At 39.0% G+C, this 13,011-nt stretch overlaps 1 non-coding gene across 1 annotated transcript; it reads right to left on the bottom strand.

Moving 5' to 3' along the window:
* Window positions 1-435: 435 nt before the first annotated feature.
* LOC130972133 (small nucleolar RNA R71) lies at window positions 436-543 on the bottom strand. Its single transcript, XR_009083329.1, has one exon. It is a non-coding gene; the product is annotated as a small nucleolar RNA R71 (small nucleolar RNA).
* Between the last annotated feature and the right edge of the window lie 12,468 nt (window positions 544-13,011).

The following is a 13,011-nucleotide window of genomic DNA, read 5'->3' as shown; positions in this document are numbered from 1 at the left end:
AACAATCCTGAAGAAGAAGCTCACAACCATGCTAGAGAAGGCCCTGCAAACCGTGCTGGGCAAGAAATGAGAGTTCTAGGCTCCTACACTAATCCTAATCCAGGAAACTGTGGAAGTAGCATCCAGAAGCCCACCATACATGCCAACAACTTTGAACTAAAACCCCAGCTCATCACCTTTGTTCAGAACAATTGTTCATTTAGAGGAAGTGCTCAAGAAGACCCCAATCAACACCTAACCACCTTCCTGAGGATTTGTGACACTGTGAAGTCTAATGGAGTCCACCCGGATGTCTATAAGCAGCTCTTGTTCCCTTTTTCACTCAGGGACAAGGCATCCAAATGGCTTGAATCCTTCCCAAAGGAGAGCTTAACAAATTGGAAAGATGTGGTGAACAAATTTTTGGCAAGATTCTACCCTCCCCAAAGAATCAACAGGCTGAGAGCTGAGGTGCAAACCTTCAGGCAGCAAGATGGTGAGACTCTCTATGAAGCATGGGAGAGATTCAAGGACTTAATAAGAAGATGCCCACCAGAAATGTTCGATGAATGGGTTCAACTTCACATTTTCTATGAAGGTCTTTCCTATGAGTCAAAGAAGGCCGTAGATCATTCATCAGGAGGCTCTCTAAACAAGAAGAAAACGATTGAAGAAGCCACAGACGTCATTGAAACAGTTGCTGAGAATGACTACTTCTATACCTCCGAAAGAAGTAACACTAGAGGAGTAATGGAGCTGAACCACATGGATGCATTGCTAGCTCAAAATAAGATGATCACCAAGCAGCTAGCAGATCTTACTAAGAAGGTGGAGGAAAACCAAGTTGCAACAGCCATCACTTCATCACCAGCTCAAGAAGGAGTGAATATAAGAGAAGAAGGTGACTGGGAGCAAGCAAATTATGTTGGAAACTCACCTAGACAAATCCATGATCCATACTCTAAAACTTACAACTGTGGATGGAGAAATCACCCCAACTTTGGGTGGGGAAATCAACAAGACCAAGGTCAAGATTAGAGACGCCACAACCTCAATTCCAACAACAATGCAACTCACTAACACACCTCACAAAGATCCTATCAACACCCACCTAACTAACCTTCTCAACCACCTAATCTCAACCCACCATCTCTAACAAATGATAGACTCTCAAAGATTGAGGCTCTACTTGAAAACTTATGCAAGGAAATTCAAGATAGTAAAGCTTTCCAGGAAGAAGTGCAATCCAACAAGCAGAATCAATATGCTGCCATCAAGAAACTGGAAACACAGATTGAATTCTTATTCAAGCAAGTCCCTAGACACAACAATTACAGCAATATTAACTCAGTGTCAAGGGAGGAATGTCAAGCCATCACCCTCAGAAGTGGGAAGGAATTGAAGGAGACCCACAAGAAACCACCAGAGAAGAAATTGGATGAAGAAAACAAGGGACATGAGGAATCTCGAACCTCCACCCCTAAGTCACATCAAGAAGGAGAAGCACTCAAACCATGCCTCTCAAAAGCTCCATACCCCCAGCAGCTGCAATTAAAGAAGAGGGGAGAGGATAGCCAATTCTCAAGATTCTTGGAAATCTTCAAGAAACTACAAATAAACATACCTTTTGCTGAAGCTATAGAGCAAATGCCACTCTATGCTAAGTTCTTGAAGGAATTGATGACCAAGAAGAGAAGCTGGAAGAACAATGAGACCGTGGTACTCACCGAATAATGTAGTGCCATCATCCAACACAAATTGCCCCAGAAATTAAAGGATCCTGGGAATTTCCAAATCCCTTGTTTCATCGGAGAAATCACAATAGAAAAGGCTCTATGTGATCTAGGAGCCAGCATAAATCTAATGTCTTTAGCAATGATGAAAAAAATGAAGATTGAGGAGGCCAAACCAACAAGAATGGCCCTGTAACTAGCAGACAGATCATTCAAGTTTCCCCATGGGATAGTAGAAGACTTGTTGGTGAAGGTGGGAGACTTCATCTTTCCAGCAGATTTCGTAGTATTAGACATGGAGGAAGGAGCTAAGACTTCCATCATTCTGGGAAGGCCATTCTTGGCCACTGCCGGAGCCATTATTGATGTCCAAAAGGGTGAACTTGTCCTTAGATTACACGAGGAGAAAATGACATTCAATGTATTCAAGGCCATGAGTTACCCACACAACTCATTGGGAGAATGCATGAGGTTAGACTTAGTAAAGGCTTTGGTGCAAGAAACTCTTGATGAAGAACTTGAAGCATCAACAGAAGAAGAAATAGCAGCAAGCGAAGAGGCTGCAGCCATTGAAATGCATGTCCAAGGCAGGTTAGAAGAAAAAGAGGAAAGACAAGAAGTGCCCAAACTTGAGCTTAAAGCACTGCCACCCACTCTCAAGTATGCATACTTGGGAGAAAATAAAAGTTATCCAGTGATCATAAATTCAGCCCTCAGCCAAGAACAAGAGGAAAAGTTGCTTCAAGTCTTGTAAAAACACAAGGATGCCATTGGATGGACACTTGCTGATTTGAAAGGAATCAGTTCAGCCATATGCATGCATAAGATACTCTTGGAAGAGGGTGCCAAACCTTCCATTCAGCCCCAAAGAAGGTTAAATCCAGCAATGAAGGAAGTAGTATAGAAAGAGGTTATGAAGTTGTGGCAGGGAGGAGTAATCTATCCAGTTTCAGATAGCCCATGGGTCAGTCCAGTTCAAGTGGTTCCCAAGAAAGGAGGAATCACTGTGGTGCCCAACGAAAGGAATGAGCTAATTCCTACAAGAACCATCACGGGCTGGAGAATGTGTATTGACTACAGGAAGCTCAATGAAGCCACAAGAAAAGATCATTTCCCACTTCCTTTCATGGATCAGATGCTGGAAAGGTTTGCAGGACATGCATATTATTATTTTTTAGATGGTTATTCAGGATATAACCAAATTGGGGTTGATCCAAGAGACCAAGAGAAAACATCATTCACCTGCCCATATGGAGTGTTTGCCTACAGGCGCATGCCATTTGGGCTATGTAATGCACCCAAAACTTTTCAACGCTGCATGCTTTCCATCTTTTCAGATATGATAGAGAAGTTCATTGAAGTTTTCATGGATGACTTCTCAGTATTCGGAGACTCCTTCCCTAATTGCCTAAACCATCTGGCCTTGGTATTGAAAAGATGTCAAGAAACCAATTTAGTCTTGAATTGGGAAAAATATCACTTTATGGTGACAGATGGAATAGTTCTTGGCCATAAAGTTTCTAATCAAGGTATTGAGGTAGACAGAGCTAAGGTGGAGCTAATTGAAAAATTACCTCCACCAAGTGATGTCAAGGTAAATAGGAACTTTTTGGGACATGCTGGCTTCTACAGAAAGTTTATTAAAGATTTTTCAAAGATAGCCAAGCCCTTAAGCAATCTCCTGATGTCTGATACACCATTTATTTTTTATGAGAAATGCATGCTAGCATTTGAAAACTTGAAAAAGAGGCTATCATCAGCTCCTATCATCACCCCACCTGATTGGAATTTACCATTTGAACTGATGTGTGATGCATCCGATTTCGTAGCTGGGGCAGTGTTAGGACAGAGAAAAGGAAATTTGGTGCATGTTGTAACGACCCAACTTCCAGAACATCATGATCGTACCGAAAGTAAGGCGTTACCAACCTGCTTTCCTTTATTAACTATTTACTATTGAGCCTCTAGTTCGATATCGCGATTCAATTTTAGTAAAAATACCAGAAAATTTTGTTTTTATTTATCAAATCATATAGCAAACATCACCAAGTAATAATAATCACATAATTACTAATAATAATAAAAGATTTCCAATAAAACTTAGATACAAATCCTATCCCTCTGTGTAAAATAAAAAAAAACTAAAACTACAAAAGCGAGGGAATTCTATGAAAGCAAATTAACTCATACATTTAACTCATAAATAAATTCTGTAATCGCCCGCAGCTTCAAACTGTATCTTCGAACCTGTGTCACTGAAAGGGTGGAAGAATTTTGGGGTGAGAACAAACCACACGTTCTCAGTAGGGAATGGGAATGCCGTAAAAGTAATGATTAACATGCAAATAATTAACTTTGCTTAATAATCCATCTTTGTCAAACCCTTTGAAATACTTGTTAATCTTACGTTGGTTAAATAATTACTTTCTTTGAATTTCTAAACCCAAAACTGATCTCAATTGCAAAACTTGTCATATTAAATACCTTTCAGCCACATAATTGATTCAAAGTCATAACAACAGATATTAATCATCTCTATCCATTCACAAACTACTAGCACAGGTAAGAAACTCAAATCAACACACAAACAAATCATAATAAGACAAACAACACAATCACAAACAAGTAATACAAGCAATACAACCAAATGCAAATACACAACTAATATGACGCATGTCTGTCCTAAGCAGGCCATGAGCTCACGTGTCGGTTTACACCCTGCATCTCGACATTACCTAGGAACAAGTCCCAGATATGGCTTCCCTTTGTGTCCTTAGTGCATATGTGTCGGTGGTAAAAATACCACTCCTTCGTGACTACCGGCAGTCGGCGCAAAGCCCGACCCCATAATATACGCACAAGGGGAAACAGTGATCATCAGTTCGTGGGCGTCCCCGAGATCAATTCACAACAATAAAATAGAGATCTTCAGTTCGTGGGTTATTCCCCGAGATCAATACACAATAACATAGCGATCTTCAGTCTGTGGGTTATACCCGAGATCAATACACAGCAAACAATGATCTTCAGTTCGTGGGTTATACCCGAGATCAACATACAACAATTCATGGGTTATTCCCGTAATCAATGATTATCAGTCCGTGGGTTTTTCCCGCTTATAAAACAAATAACAATTTATGGGTTTCCCCGAGATCAATGATCATTCAGTTCGTGGGTACTTCCCGAATTCAACCAATTATCAGTTCATGGGTGTCCCCCATAGTTAAACAACTAACAGTTCGTGGGGTATTCCCACCTTTTATCGTTTTTCGTTACCCTTTCTCAACCTCAACAATCCACAACTCAATCTTCATTTCCTCTTTCCCTTTGAATCCTTAACACATATTCCTAAACCTTTCTTAACTTTCTCAAGCATTTGTCTTAATCCTCATTTCAGTTCATAATCTCTACTTTGGCAATCTTGGGTCAAGCCAACTTTAAAACAACTTTTCAGTTTAGTTCTCTATCAAAAGGCTCAAGAAAATTATTTATTTTAAATTCATTAAACTCCTTTCAAAACATAACCTCTCATTAGAGGTAATCAAATAAAACTCTTTCTCCAGTAAAACCTCAGATTTTACAAAATTCCGGCAGTACCTCCCCTAAAACTCGGACTTAGCCACCCTTACGGGTTCCCTCTTTCTCAACAAATCTCCAATTCTTTTATCAGCAGTTATCACAACAGAAGCTCAGTAATCATCTCATCATAAATCAATTTGAAAACCAACATCCTAACATTAATTAAAATCAGAGTTCCTATAAACCATTCTTTAAAAAGTAAACTAGTACAGTTTCAAGAATTCATAACTAATATTGGAAACACAAACTTTCTCATATTTCTAGTTATTCTTAAAGTAATTTAGTTATTAGCAAAGTTACCATTTTATTCTAAAGATCGTATTTTTAAAAAAAATAGTTCAGTGGTCAACCTTCAATTCTTTAACCGTCCTCGAAATCAACTCTAATTAGACTTAAATCAACCATAATAACCAACTTGGCATAATCAACTAAAATCGGAATTTCCAGCAATCCTAAAAAAATCAGAAAAACCCGTAACAATCACGGCCTTAAATCAAGGTAAACCTCATCAGTTAATTACTCACGACAACGAAGCCATTCAATATCACAGCCATAACCTGAACTCAGTTCACATCCGCATCCAACTTCAATTATAACTCAGAATAATTACCACAACTAACCTTTCTCAAATACATTTCATTCAATAATTACATCATCATATTTCAATTTAATAAGTAACAATAAGTGAATCACCACTTGCAGCCACATTTCAACCTGTTCCAACCCATCACAAGTCCATTTCACAGCCATTCCAATATATTAAAATTCCAATTCAATATCAAATAATTCAAAATAACTCACTCAAGATCAGAACTCAACCATCCCATCACAAAATCAATAATTCAAAATACAATTCACAACCAGATTCCAGCCAACTCAGCAATATCACTTAAGATCAGAATTTCCAACAAATCTATCAAAATTAGAACACCAATATCAATTATAGCTTCAAACACTCACAACAACAAAACCCAAAGAACATGCACAGCAGCAATCCAAACTCAATTCATCAATTATCCATACGGCCGCTTTTCAATAATTAGTTCATCATATTTCAATTTAATAAGTTACACTAAATTAATCATTATTTACAACAACATCTAAGTTCAATCACAGCTCAGAATAATCACAACGATTAACTAATTTCAAACGCATTTCAAGTCATTCATGTCAATTAAGAAATTCTTAAATATTGTTAATCATTTGCACTTATCCAATAACTTGGTAGGCATTCTAAATTAAAAACGTTAAATCTCCTACCTCAGAGTGTCGAAATTTGCAGAATTTAAACGCAATGATCCCCTTCTTTTTCCCAGTTTACAACAGCCGATGTGGCCGGAACAGCAGTAGCAGCCATTTTCAAACAGAGCCAGCAGCAACGTGAGGTGGCCACGGCAGCAAGCAAAAGCCATGAATTCAAATCGGATAAGAGTAACTATTCTGGAAGTTCAATTCTGGAAGTTCAGGGCAAAATCAAATTGGAACAAGAGCAAGGCTAATAAAATGGCAGTGGAATAAACAAAAACATCAAGTAATGTTCAGAACACGAATGTCTTACAACAATTAGAAGGTAATAACAGAACGAAGAAGCTACGGCAGCGGTATAGGCAACTGCGACAGCAAGCTCGGAGGGTGGTAGAGCGACTTCCTCCTCCAGCGACGGCTTGGTGAGACGCGGCAGCAGCCGGGTGCAACAACGGCGGCGCTGCAGCTCAGTAACGGCGACGCGGTGGCAGCTCGCGTGGATGGCAACGGCAACCCACAGCACTGATGGCGACAAGGCTGGTCGCGGGCTCATTCCTCTCGCATAGGTCACAGCGGCGATTTACAGGCCCAACGACAGTGACTGTAAGGGCAACGAGCGGCATCTTCCTCGCGGTGTCTGGCTCTCTCTCTCCGCGCTTGACGGTGTTTGGTGGCAATAGAGGCATGGCGGCGACGCAGTAAAGGTTCCCTCCTCCCTTGGCTCTCGCGCGGTTCCTCCTTCCTCCTTGAACAGCGACGACGGTGTCCTCTTTGTCGGCAATAATAACGGCGGCGATGGTGAGGCGGGCTGGACGTGGTGCAGCTCCATTCACAAAGTGTGGGTGTGTGACAGAAGGGGTGTGGGCTGAATGAGTGGTGTCCTGAGTGTGTATGTGTGCCGCGGTGAAGCTGAGGAAGAGAGGGGGAGTCTGTACGCTTGTGATGAGGGTGACGGCGCTGAGGAGAGTGAGGGAGGGTTAGGGTTTCTGATTAGTAACTTAGGGTTTTCAATTTGGGAAATTAGGGTTTCTGAGTTTGATTTGGGAATTAGGGTTAGAAATTAGGGATTTTATAAAGTAATATGGATAGATATGAATAGATATTTTGATAAAATTGAATAGTAGAATAATTTTAGAATCAAATATACTCTATTAAAAATATTTAGGAACGCTATTTATCAACATATTGCTAAGTTCAATCAATTATTTCTAATTTAAATTATAAAATAATCATACTAATCACTTTTTTATAAAATATAGTTTTAACTCAATATTAATTATTCAAATTGAATGATATAACTTTTCATTATTTTTCTATCACCGAAACTTTAATTTCAATTTATAAAATAACTAATAATAACAATTGTACAATAATAATTGACTTAAGGTATTTATAAATATCAATCTAATCACTTCTAATAAAATAATTTCCAGGAGTTCAAATTAATAACATAATTCATTCAAAATAGAATTTATTTAAATTAAATTATACAATTCTTTCATATTTTTCAATAACCAAAATTATAATTTCAATTGTATCAAATATCTAATAAAGATTATATAAAAATTCAATTAATTTAAACTTCAATTATCATGAAACTCCATTTAATTACCTTTAGTAAAATAATTTTCTTAAAATAAATCACAAATAACTAATTATTTGATTTTCAAAAACTAGGGTTGTTACACATGTCATATATTATGCCAGCAAAATCCTTAATGATGCTCAACGGAATTATACCACTGCCGAAAAGGAGTTGCTGGCAATAGTTTTTGCATTTGACAAATTTAGATCATATCTTATTGTCTCTAAAGTTATTGTTTTCACTGATCACACAGCACTCAAATATCTATTTGCCAAACAGGAGTCAAAACCAAGACTAATCAGATGGATCTTATTATTGCAGGAATTCAACATCGAGATTAGAGACAAAAAGGGTGTGGAGAACAAAGTGGCAGACCATCTATCCAGAATCCCTTGTGAGAAGAATGATACTCATGGCACAAGTGTAAATGAATTCTTCCCAGATGAACAGCTAATGATGATTCACAAAGCACCCTGGTTTGCGGATATTGCCAATTTTAAAGCAGCCGGTGACTTACCCCTTGGAATCAACAAATATCAAAGAAGAAAACTCATCAATAATGCCAAGTATTTCATTTGGGATGAACCCTATCTCTTTAAGAAATGCTCATATTGAATTCTTAGGAGGTGCATCTCAGAAGAAGAAGGACGAAAAGTCATGTGGAGTTGCCATAGTGCTAGTTATGGAGGTCACTTTGGAGGAGAAAGAATTGCCGCAAAGGTGCTACAATGTGGGTTCTTCTGGCCCACTATCTTCAAAGATGCTAAAGAATTGGTGAGAAGCTGCAACGAATGCCAAAGGACTGGCAACCTGCCCAAGAGAAATGATATGCCACAGCAATACATTCTAGAGCTTGAATTGTTTGATGTATGGGGAATCGATTTCATGGGACCATTCCCACCCTCATATTCAAACAAGTTTATCTTGGTGGCAGTAGACTATGTATCTAAGTGGGTGGAGGCAGTGGCGACCCCAACCAATGACAATAAGGTAGTCATAAACTTTCTTCGAAGGAATATCTTCACCAGGTTTGGAGTCCTACGAACCCTCATCAGTGACGGAGGGAGCCATTTCTGCAATAGACCATTGGAAGCCTTACTCCTACGATATGGGGTGAAGCATAAGGTTGCTATACCTTATCATCCCCAAACAAGTGGGCAAATAGAGATATCTAACCAAGAGTTGAAAAGAATTCTGGAAAAGACTGTGGGGATATCAAGAAAGGACTGGGCAAAGAAGCTAGATGATGCTCTTTGGGCATTCAGGACAGCCTTCAAAACACCAATTGGGATGTTCCCATATCAACTGGTGTATGGTAAGGCTTGTCACTTGCCATTAGAGCTGGAGCACAAAGCCTCCTGGGCCCTTAAAACACTGAACCTAGACAGCACTGCTGCTGGTGAAAAAAGGGTCCTGCAGCTTCAAGAATTGGAAGAGTTTAGATCTCAAGCCTATGAAAATACCAAGATCTACAAGGAAAAAGCAAAAAGGAGACATGATCTCAACTTGGTACCAAGAAGTTTCGAAGAAGGGCAACATGTGCTTCTCTACAACTCTAGACTGAAACTCTTTCCTGGGAAACTCAAATCAAGATGGTCGGGACCCTTTCTAGTCACAAAAGTCTCACCTTATGGATATATAGAAATAATGGAAGAAGACTCAAAGAGAAGATTTACTGTGAATGGACAAAGACTCAAACACTACTTGGGCAGCATGGGGGAAACCCCCAAACAGAAGTATAACCTCAACTAAGGAAAGAATCGTTGAGCTAGCGACGCTAAAAAAACACTTTGTTGGGAGGCAACCCAACCTGAGGTAACTCTCTTTTCATAAGTCTTTCAATAAAAAAATTTTCAAGTTGGATTCTCTGTAGTGTGAGGAGCTAAGTTTGGTGTTACACACCAAAAACAATTCAAGGATGAATATAGGGCTCTAAGTTTGGTGTTCCACCATAAACTCTAGCTGAAGAGTACATTGCAACCCTTAGTGATGAATCATTGCTCTAGCAATCAGATAATTCACTTGATAGAGGCTTAACCTCTAATACATAAATTGTCTTTTTAGCTCATAGTTGTTTCTTAATAAAAAGCACACAAAGTTCTTACATGCATTCGATTTGTCGAAGTAAGCAAAGAACTAAGTTTGGTGTTCACACACCAAGTTAAGTTCAAAAGCTCACAAGCACACATGCATGCTGACCCTTTTCCAAGTGCTTGGGGAACAAGCAACTTTCAATAATGCTGCAGGAATTCAATCAGTCTCAGGGAATGAGCATACCACTTCATCCAAGGAAATAGACAAGGATGCAAATGCTAGGACGAGAATACCAAGGAAGATATCATGAGGTTGTATCAAACCATCTTGAAATGCAGAACTCTAAGTGAAAAAATGATTGAATAAAACCTGCATATTTTACTTGTTCCTCTTTATTCACATCCAAGTGTGCTAACTTAGTGTCCCTCGAGTGTTCACTTTCACCTTTCTTACTTGTATGCTTGTCCTTTAAGTTAATCAAAAAGAAAATGTTATGAAAAGAACAAGAGTGAAGTTATTTTGAGAAGTAGGTTCTGAATGTTTATGGTAGTATGATTAGTAAGCTAAGTTGGTTCATCAAACAAGGAAAGAAAGCAACTATCTATCCTAAGTCCTATGTTTGAAATACATCCTTTGAGACCAACTAAACAATAAGATCCCAATAAGAAAAGAGAAAGAGGAATAAAAGTGAAAAAGAAAAAAACACAATAAGAAACAATGCTAGGCACCAAGGGTTTCAAAATTAAGGCATGTGTCTGTGGTGTTTATGTGCAACGGGATATACTTGGATGAATAAGCTCTTAGGGGTGCCTTATCACTTGGTAACTTGGATTAACTAATCCGGGATTATCAGCTGAAAGTCCACTATCCAGAGTAACCTTTGCTACAGAGCACTTAGTAACCCAAAGAGGTGCTGGACACCAAGGTCTCAAGAAAGAAAAAAATAACAAATCATGTGCCTGTGGTGTGTATGTATGAGGGAAAGAGACTTGAGGGAGTAAGTCCTTAGGGGTGTCTTAACACCTAGCACCTTGAACCAACTGGTTCGGGAGTGTTGGCTGAAAGCTTAGCATAAAGGGTCGCCCTCTTACAGAGCACTTAGCCAAAAGAAGGAAGGATCAACAAGAAAGGAGTCTCAAAGGATGCAATCAAGAAAGTGACCAAGGAATTGATAAAGGCTTGAAACCTAAAAAGGAAAGAACCTAAGTTGCTATGCATCAAACCCCATAAACCAAGAATTTTACTTCTATATTATCTTCTTGTTCCTTCATTTCATTCTTCCTATGTTTCAGTACTTGCTTAGGGACAAGCAAGCTTTATGTTTGGTGTTGTGATGCCAGGGCATCTAGGCCAGTTTCACTGACCTTTTCTTTACTGTTTTAGGGTAGTTTCATGCATTTTCTTAGAGAATAAGGCACGCTTTGGATGAAAATACACTTACACCTTGATTCAAGCAACTATTGTGAATTTCATATGATTTCATGAGGATTTTGCTAGAATTGCATGATAAATTGATGATGCATAATCTCATGACATTGGCTAGAGCTTCGATGTACTTTATTTGCTTGATTTTAGGGCAAAAGAAGCAAGGAAGAACCACGTTAGTTCTCATGTTAATCTAGTTAACGTGAACACTAACGTGGAATGGCAAATAGCTTGTGACGTTAATGAGAAAAGTGATCACCAATAACACCTGCGAAGCCATCAATAGCTCACATTACTTGCCACGTTAACTAAGTTAACGTGGTAGTTAACGTGGAGACAAAAGAGAACTCCAACGTTATTGGGAAACGTGAACACCACTAACGTTCTACTCCAACAATAGTGGTAAACGTGAACACCACTAACGTTCCAAGACTTGGCAATAAACTACGTTAAGAGTCACGTTAACTAAGTTAACGTGAACTCTAACGTAGAAGAGAAGAACAACACCAACGTTAGTGACACTCACCTTTGTCACTAACGTTGGATCAACTAGCATTGCCTACGTTAGTGGTCACGTTAAGACCACTAACGTGAGAGTTAATGTGGAGTTGAGGATTGATGAGCCAACGTCAGTGACACTCACTTTTGTCACTAACGCTGGAAGATGGCATTACTACCACGTTAAGAGCCACGTTAACTTAGTTAACGTGAGCTCTAACGCGAAGAATAGAGGCACTTGGAACGTTAGTGACAAAGGTAAGTGTCACTAACACTCTCGAAGGTGAAGCATACCCACGTTAAGAGCCACGTTAGTTACACTAACGTGAACTCTAACATAGGGACAAAAGGCACACAGCAACATTATTGGGAAAGGTGAGTCCCAATAACGCTTGCGAAAGGGGCATAAGCCAACGTTATTGGGAAAAGTGAGTCCCAATAACGTTAGCAAAGATGTAGAAGGCAACGTTAGTGGTCACGTTAGTGCCACTAATGTTGTAGTTAACGTGAGGTATTTGAGGGTGGAACGTTAGTGGAAAAAGTGATTGCCACTAACATTCTCGAACCCAAATGTCACTTAACGTTAATCTCACTAACGCTCATGCCTAATTCATACTTCTTTGCAAGTTGGGTCCACTAAAGATTAGAACTGCTTCAACTCAAGATCCAGAGCCCACATCCAAGACTTGAAGAACTCACTAGAAGATCAAGAGGAGTAGTATATATAGGAGTAGTTTTGAACTATAGAGAAGCTTGGAACTTTGGAGAACTACCTCTGTATATTTACTTTTCTGCACTTTTAGCATGGATTCTTCTTTTCTGCCATTTTTTATTTCTAGAGCTATGAACAACTAAATCCATTTCATTGGATTAGGGAGCTCTATTGTAATTTGATGGTTCAATTATAGTTTTCATTCTTCTTCTTCTTTCTTT

This window comes from Arachis stenosperma, chromosome 3, assembly GCF_014773155.1.
Source record: "Arachis stenosperma cultivar V10309 chromosome 3, arast.V10309.gnm1.PFL2, whole genome shotgun sequence".
NCBI classification, from domain to species: Eukaryota; Viridiplantae; Streptophyta; class Magnoliopsida; order Fabales; family Fabaceae; genus Arachis; species Arachis stenosperma.
This window is presented reverse-complemented; position numbering and strand designations above follow the sequence as displayed.